The 9,204-nt window shown below is 40.9% G+C and overlaps 1 long non-coding RNA gene across 1 annotated transcript; it reads right to left on the minus strand.

Annotated features, from left to right (window-relative positions):
- Positions 1-1,762: 1,762 nt before the first annotated feature.
- LOC142600601 (uncharacterized) lies at positions 1,763-7,115 on the minus strand. Its single transcript, XR_012834177.1, has 3 exons — positions 6,889-7,115; positions 5,882-5,938; positions 1,763-2,648 (listed from the first exon to the last, which is right to left on the minus strand). It is a non-coding gene; the product is annotated as an uncharacterized LOC142600601 (long non-coding RNA).
- Between the last annotated feature and the right edge of the window lie 2,089 nt (positions 7,116-9,204).

Here is a 9,204-nt window from a genome sequence, read left to right on the forward strand (position 1 = left end):
GAAGGGTGTGACTCCACCAGAGCTAACCCATGCATTTAATTTAAACCTGGGTCATTTAGTAAGCTGGAGCCAGAGTGCTCAGTGCCAGGCATTAATAAACCCTCAATGCCCAGTCATCAGGAGGCTGCCACAGCGACTTAAAATACCAGTTTCAGGAGCTCAGAGCTTTCATGGTATTATCTGCTGTAGTTTTACCTCATTCAGCAGTGCTTAAGTTTCTTTCGGGCTTTCCATGAGTAGGCACTGACCCAGTATTTGGCCTTTAATGAAGAACAGAAGCATTAAATGCTCTAAAGTTTTCCAATAAAGAAGCGAGCCATTACTGAAATTCACTCATTTTATCCTAATAACATTGCATTTCCTGCCAATAGCTTAAAATATGTCATTTCTCCCTGAAAAGAAAAAGGTCTTAACTCTAAAATAAGACTCTGGAAATGATATCATATAAACATGTGCTGACATTAATTACTGTAATATTTATCTATAAAACAGATGGTAGTGCTTTCAAAAATGTGTGAGCAATGATCAGAATGAATTCATTAGGCATTTATACTGCTGTCATGTACTCGCATAGGTGTTGCCTTGGACCCTGCTATATGCTAAGGGACTCTTTCTTTTTAAGTGAGGTTTTACCAAACAGATGGAAAACATTATTAACTACTGTTTTCCTTTCTTGTCAAAGATGTTTTGTCTAATCATCGCTATAATTACACATCCATATTGTAGTAAATCATGCTGTATAAACATTTAGAACAGAGTGGATTATTAGGGTGAAATGCAAAGTATTCCAGACATTAAAACAAAACAAATATGGACTGGACTCTGCTGAATAATAACAATTTTCAACATCAAGGACAGACAAAACATAATTTAATAGCTTTGGCTTTTCATTCTTCCATTTATGTCCCATTATTCTATGTACAGTGTATCCTGGGTGCTTTCAGATGCCTCCCTCCCCTTTCTTTGTGTGAATATTTTAGTAAGGAGACATTTTCCTTTCTACAGCAGTTCCCTTCAACATCTTGCTGCCACCGTTTTCTTCTTCCCATTTAAAATATGACCACAAAAGCATTCAGGAACAAAGCAGACAACAATGACATCTTTGTTTCCTAAGATAGCCACAAAATTTCCATTCTAGTTGAAGCGAGTGTGTTTGATCATGGTAGCCAACTATTTTGAGACCAGATCCACAGTACTCAGCTTTTTCACCTGCAGCTCCACATCTGTCGGGTTCAGAATCACAAAATATCAGCATGAACAACGGCATTTCTGTCAGGCTGGTCACTCCACTCAAAGGCTGCCGCAGCCCCGCTTCAGGTCACAACTTCAGCTTGGGAATTGCTGGCACAGGCGGTGGTTCGGCGGAGTTCACACCACGCAGCTGTGCTTGGCCCTGTTTGGCCAAGCAGTGAGTGCAGTGGGGATGCACTTGATTTAACATCTGTGGTGTAGATGCCTATAGTTGTACTGGTCATCCTTTAAAGTCAGTGGAAAGAAATAGGAGCTTTTATGGCAGTGGATAATTGCTTGTACTGACAGGGTGAATTCTGCTCTGGTGCCCAGATCTTTCTACTTCAAGGCTCTCTGAACTTCTAGGATTTAAAAGGTCCTACTTGAAACTAATCTCTTCCTATCATCCCAATGGCTTGTGAATATTGTCTTACAATGTCAGAATGTGAGCTATTCTCCTTCTGTAGACATCACGAAAGGCGTCTGTTCAATTGTTACAGACCAAATTCAGATTCCATCAGAGACTGGAAGAACATTTATTGCATCTTATATATGGTTCACACTTGGAAAACAACAAATACCTTAACACTGTGTACAATTTCAGGACAATTTTCACATCTTCTTTTCTAAGAATCATGCTGCATCAACATTTTCCCCTTCTAACTTAAAGGTTATTGCACCAGCTGTTTCTTGCAAAATCAAAAATTTATGATAGCTATAGGAGCTATGGCCAGACACTAAAATACAAAAAGGTTTCATTTGGTTTAGACCTTTTCTGCATACTTTTGCATCCAAAATGGAATTGTGCAGTGTCCTGCTATTCCTGAAAACATGATGGCCAACTGCAGAACTATCAGAATATCAGTGATACTAATAAAGTTGGTTTATAGGGGAGCTGAAATACTGAAAAAACCCCAAACAAACCCCACAAGGAGAGATATAAGTAGCTTCTATGAAAAGCAAACTAACTATATTCCACAGGAGAAAAAATCTGTACAGAATTGATTCACCAAGCGATAACAGCTTAATCCCTTGGTCTTCTGTGGTTCAATATCAAGATCTACTTAAAGGATAAAATGACAGTCTATTTAAAAAAAAAAAAAGCCCAGGAAAGGCAGATTTAACTTTCATGGTATTTCCAAAGAAATTAGTGTAATTTTCCTCCTTGTATCAATCCTGCTTTTATTCCTATTAAAAAAACAAACCCCAAACCAACAAAAAAACCCCCAAGGCAGTACAAAGTAATGATTTAATGGTGCAGATTAATATATTTCTATTGTTAAACATTTACATAGTATGTTGGAAGTTGATCATGGCTTAGATTTTATCAGCGATGTTCTCTCTCTTGTAATTCCATACGTTGCCTGAGGAAAACCAAGGGTACTGAGCTGGCTATTTCTACAAGCTGATTACAATGTCTGCAACAAATTGTGAGAGTTAGGGCTTGATCAGTGTCTGCTACAATAATAAAAACTCACGTAAATTGTTACTACATCAAAAAAGGTTGATCATCAGTAAATCTGTTATACCCTTCCACAGATGCAATTTATTTCGACTTCTACAGGGCTTACCTCAAAAGCCTACCATCTCAGCTCTCCTATGTGGGTGGCAGAGGGTTTACTCAGCTTAGTTTTGCTGTGTTGAAGTGACCTCGCAGTACTATGGTGCCATTAGCTGGCAAGGCAGTAGGTGTTTAATGTTGTTCTTTCAAAGCACATTAAGGCCCCTGCAACTTTCCTGGCTCAGGAGATGCATTTCCAGCTGCTGCTTCGCCCTGCCGGTATTGCACAAGGACTGTCCCATGAAGTCATCCTTTGTGCCCAATACTGCACTGAGGTGAGGCTGACCAGATGACAGCTCCCTCCTTACATGCTGGTGCACAGTGAGGATCAGTCTGTTTGCAGTGGTGTGCTCTTAGGGTTGTGTTAGAGCACACTCTAACCTTTCAGTAAACACTGTTAAGGACTGCCATGACACTTATCTCTACTGACAGCAACACAGAGGTCGGGCACATTGTGCCTTCTGGAAAAAGTGGATATTCAGGATCTCTTTGTGAAGAACCACTGAGGTCATGAAAGGAAAAGCTAAGGAATATCACACCTGGTACACAAATCTATGCCACATGAAGAATATCTCATGAAGGCTCTCTCATGCTATGAGAAAGCCAAGGACAAAACCAGACCTCTGGCTGCTTTGAAGCTGATTGTATTGGAACAGGCACCCTCATGCCACATTTTAAAGCTGACATCAGAGAGCTATAAAAGCTATCAAGGGCACTGGGACTGACCGATAACAGCAGGCCCTCACTCTATACCAGAACAACTCTCATACAAAGTCTACTGTAGAAGGAAAAGAAATCAGCACTGAGCCCCCACCTGGCCCCCCTGATAGGGAAGCCTCCGCTGTAAGTACTGTTCTTGTATCACATAGTGGAGTAGATGGTCTGCAGACCCTTCTGGGGCACACAACTATTAACACTTCTCCTCTTACTGTGGTAAAAGGGTTTCTATGATGCTGCCGGACTTTTCTACTTATAAGCTCCTAAGAGGTAAGATGATGATATATGATGGTAAATATTGTAATATATGACTGGTGTTTAGGGCTAAAACTCTTTTTTTGGGGTGCTAGTTGAATGTTATCACTTTGGGCAGATTTGGGCCACTAAATAGTCTTTTCAATGCTGAAAGTGTGTAAGGGAGGTATCACTCTAAAAACAGTGTTGTAGAAATGCTGTCTGGCTTTTGCTTTCCACAGACCTTTCCTCATTTCTTCCTGTCAGCTGTCAGCCATAACAAACTCTTATCACCAAAATGTATCTGGGGAGGTGGATCAGGAGGGGTTGTGGGTGAAGGAGCTGTTTAAGACACTGCTGCTCTAAGAAAGCAAAAGTTCTCAGTCATCCAGCCATGTGTGTCTCTCTCTCAGTTTGCCTTGGATGCCACAAAATGGCACTCTTCAGTGCACCAGCTTCAATATTACCTTATACTGAAAATATATTGAGGATTGTGATAATAAGACATAATTTGAGTTTGTTTGTTTAACAGTTGGAGTAGTGTCCAATGCTACAAAAGGGCTTATGCCTTGGCATTGGACTTTCTGAGTTACCAGAAGGATGGCAGGAAGGAAAACCTGGGGTGAAAGTCAGTGCACACACCTCAAGTTGGTTAGCTCCTTACTGCAGGAAGAAGAACCTGGCAAAGTTTCAGCTGGTAACCAGATTTATCTGAGCAGTGGGGGGGCCCACCCAGTGGGTGCTGCAGAGGTGAGCTCTGTACCAACTGCTGCTGAGCTCCACGGCTTCACTGTCATCAGGGACTTCTGTAGGCAGCAACACTACTGCCACCAGGTCAGCAGCAGAGCCCTGTGCTACCAGCTGAGGACCTCAAAAGCAGGATTGCAGACAAGGCAAGTGACTTAAAAATTATTCCTATACTAGTGTCTAGTCAATGTGCTCTTTCCTAGTATTATCGTTACTATTTTCCTACTGTTACCACCATTGATGGGGTATGGGCTAGTACCACTGAAAAAAACCACTACAAACTCAAAACCAGTAGGTTTGCTCTATGGCAAAGCTTTTGGCAGACTGTCAAATATATCGCTAGAAACTGCCAGCTCCAATAGTGTTTTCTCCATGCTAGCCAGTAAGAGATCAATAGCAGTGCTAATCATGAAAGTAAGGAGAGATCATAAGAGAGCAGTAAAACAAGGGAAATTGTGAATTTCACCTGTCACTCCTGTTGATTCTGGATGGTTTCCGCTAGTAATTTCATAATGCATCATGAATTTCCATAAGGCAGAGGGCCCAGCACATGCATAAAGAACTTTTGGAATTTTTGCCCATAGGGTTGAATGCTTAATATAGAGAAAAATTTTGATCTATGGAAATAGAGGCTGAGATTGCGGTAGGGGACAATTAGCCATCTGGACTCAGGAATTACAGGTTGTCTGGTAAGCCTCAGTGCAGTGCAGATAACTGTAACCTCCACACAGGAGCACACCAGCACTGTGGTGCCCCAGTAGCCTCTTTAGCTTCAGTAAAATGGCTCTAGGCTTCTGCCTGCGTGAAACCAGGCACAGCTCCTGGCAGCTGAGTTCAGAGGTTATCTATATTTACACTATGAGTATGCTGAGTCTGCAGGAGTCTAGCTTGATTTGCAGACAAAAGGGACAGAAGATGGGCTAAATTACGCAGGATTAGACTCACATAGCTGCATCTCAATATTTGTACCTGTGTGTCATGATGCACAACAGAGCCATAGATTTTTCCCGGATGCCAGCCAGTGGGAGCACTGCAGGCACAGGACACAATCTGGGACAAGAAAGGACTGCTATTCCCCCTCAGCAGCCTCCTCCAACCTTCTGTGCTCAGCATGAAGTTGAGAGCAAAAGGTGAAAGACTCTTCAATGTTCCTCTGCTGGGAGGACACTTGTCAGGAGACGGGGCTCATGCCAGGGCTGAGGAGGAAGCAAACAGGAAAGAAGCTTCCAGACAGCAATTATAAAACAATCCCAAAGAGCAGACTTTAGACAGACCAGTTTAGATCACTGGAAACAATTTATGAACCTATCATGTTCTGTTTTTCACTAGACTGAACGCTGAGTACACAGACAGTAAATGGTCAGGTTTCTTCACCAACACATGTATACGTACCACTTGCTGTGATGGAGGGTGATGTGCCAAGCAGCCGGATTTCAGATGTGCAAAGGCCTAGGGCAAAGAAAAAAAAAAGTAAGGATGATACTGTTTATACAGTGAAAGGTTTACTGAGCTAGGACTAGGCACTCAGACTTTTAAAACATAGGGTAGAAAAAACCACATTATAATACTTTTGATGAAAGGAAGTAGCATAGACTTTACAGAATTAGGAGGAAAAGCTCATATACTTTTACTGAAATATTTTGTATTTTGTCTGTAATGAAACTAGAGGAAATACGGAAAGATGTGCATCCATTCCTTGACTGCTTACTTAGAAGAAGAATTATAGAATTTATATAAAGACCATGGCTCATCTCAGGCAATGTACTTTTCTGTCATTCATTCAGACACACACAATTATAATATATCCAGGCTGATCAAAGATGTATCTTGTGGCATGATCAATATGCATGTTGAACCAGCTTTAGAAGGAAAGTGCAAAGTCCAAAAGCTGTAGAAACAATAAATAAAACATTACAGTACCAGAGGATGACAATTTTTATTTTACTTGTTATTCATTCCTCAATTTATTCCTCAAGAGTTCAAAAAGTTCAAGCAATTTCTATACTTTTAATACTTTTGGAGTTCTGCTGTAGCAGAAAATAGCCTGTGATCCTTTACAGAGGCTTATTAGTTCAAAGTTTCTGAATTCTGGGTGCTTGCTAAACCTGCAATATTTAAATAGTCAATGTGAAATTCTTCTTCTGACATGTATTAGTAAAACAATAGTTAATGATCTAGTACACAGTAGTGGGAATTGTCTATTCATAGCAAGTCATCAGATTTTCTCAGTCTTTGAACAATTTTTATAAAAACTTATCTATCTTTCCTTAAACAATCCTGTTTTCACTTGGATTGTATCAGTCTCCATTATTGCCACTCAAGAAAAATTAAACTAGACAACAAGCTGGGAGTTGTATATACCCCCGAAGTAATTTAAAAACAATGGAAGGTTATATCACCTGTGGATATATGGTCTGCTTGTTATGAACTCCCAGGACACCGCAATGAGCCCAGTAGTGTGTGCGATGTCTAGAGAAGATGTCATCCACTGCCCAAAGCTTCTGGTTCCTGTTTCACATACACAAGGGTACTATTAGGCAATATAATTTTGATGATGTAATGTTTGCAATTTTGTATCCTGTTTCCATAGTTTTGGTGGGTGGAATTCCTAGGCTGAAATTACCTTTGCGTGGTTGAATTAATCTTTCCCATTAAAAGAGGTTGTTTTTATCACTTGTCTGCAGAACCTAAGATAGCGGTACTCCAAGCAGATGGCTATCCTCTTTGTCACAAGACAGAGACTCTGACTTACAGGTTCTATTTATGAATCAAGATAGATCTTGGTGGTAGCTATTTGCTTATATACATTTTTGCACAAATTTTCCCAGAAATAAAGCTAAACTAAAAATCAAAGAAAATTGGTAGCAATAAAAAGTCTTTTTTTCTTCTTTATTTACAAAATTAAGATGGAGAAATGCAAGCTACTCTTAATAGTAGACTGCTGTGGAAATAAAGGTATTTTCCTATAGACATAAAGCTTACCAATTTCCTGTTGTCTGCATAAGCTGAAATTGTCTAAATTCATACTGAGTGAGGACTACAGGAATGGCTAAAGCAGACTTAAGACTGTACTGTTACCAACAGTGGGGGGACCCCCTGGCCCCCTTGGGTATGTGCTCCAGCCGCTTCACCTGCGCCGGCTCTGCCCATGGAGTGCTGCCACGGGGGAGTGAGACCAAGTTGCTGATCTAACAGAAACCTTCTTTCTGCGAGGTTTGTTTTCCATCAGGAATTGGGAGCTTTCCCACTACACATGATCAGGCGGCAGTGGGAGCATGTCGCTGTGAGTGGGAATAAAGTCCCTGCTTTTGGCAGCAGTATGGTCTCTGAGATGCTTCTGCAGCCTGTGGAGTGCCCCTTGTGTGCCTGTGCTGTGGAGGATATAGTAAGACTGGGCAGCTAATAAAGACAACCCTTAGCTTTAGTCAAAACAGGATTGTAGGAGCTGCACGAACTCCTTTCTTCACGTTGTAGCACTTGAATCATGTAACTCATTTGTCGTATTGGCAAGTATATTTCTCTCCTGAAAAAGCACTCTCGAGGAATAATGGAGTAGGAAGGAGGCCTTCATTTTGAGAGGTGAGAGAAAAATAACATGACATGCTTCCTAAAATATAGATGGCTCAACTTTTGCCCTGGACCTATTCAATCTCTTGTACAAGTTAATAATTAAACCATGCTTTAGTCTTTGCTTAAGAGTCTGTAACCTTCTAAAGCCTGTAGTTCCCTGTAACATCTAGGCAGAGCTTACCTGTTCCTTTTGTGATACATATGAATATCTGAATTAAACAGCAGGATGAAGCTTGTTTTGTTTATAGTAGGTGAATTGATAGGATATTTTTACTAATAGCCACACATCTTAATTTAGGATATTTTTATGCGAGGAAAAAACCCTCTAATTTTGTTTTTTGAAAGGGTAAATCCTGGAACCTGTACTCAGCCTGATCATTCATCCCGGTGGAAGGGCCTTTCCATAGGAGCTGTGGGGAAAAAATAAACCTTTTTTACGTTGCTAGTACAGTCTCAGTGCTACACTAGCTTGTGCAGCTAATCTATTGCAAGTCCATGGAGTTAGGGAGGGAACGGCTGGCAGATCTGGGCTGCCTTGTTCTCCCTAGTAGTAATAACATCTGGCAGAGCGTGCCCCTGCACTGTCTGCTCCCAAAGCATGGAGGCCATGTGCAATCTCCTCTTGCTGTTCCCCCAGCAGAGCAGGGCCATGCCTTCAGCTTGTATTGAGGAACAGGTAGGATCTGATTGAGTTTGACTAGAATATGATCTTAGCAGACAATGCAACTTTAGAATAAAAGGAAGCTATCAAGAAGTAGCCAGTATTACTTACATCTGTAATATGGGAAGTGCCTTTCACATGTGGGCTAGTAGCCATTCGCCAATGTGCCCGGCAAGCAGAAAGCTTATGGTGTCTAAAGTTCAAAAGGAAGTTTTCTAGTATCAACTTTCATTGCTTTTGTAGCGCTTGTAAAAGACAATCCAGCATACGGAGCTAAAGTTTCACACTATTTTGGCCCCACAGTATGGCTCTATAGCAATGTCTAGCTCCTTCATGATGCTTTCCATCACTAGAAGTGTTCTGTAAAGGAGCTTATTTTCTTGTTCCAAATTTACAGATGAAGAAAGGAAGGTAATAATAACATAAATACATCACGTCATTTTTATAGGTCATCCAGCTAACTGCCTCAAAATTGAACCCTGGC

Source organism: Balearica regulorum, chromosome 2 (assembly GCF_011004875.1).
Source record: "Balearica regulorum gibbericeps isolate bBalReg1 chromosome 2, bBalReg1.pri, whole genome shotgun sequence".
In the NCBI taxonomy this organism is placed as follows: Eukaryota; Metazoa; Chordata; class Aves; order Gruiformes; family Gruidae; genus Balearica; species Balearica regulorum.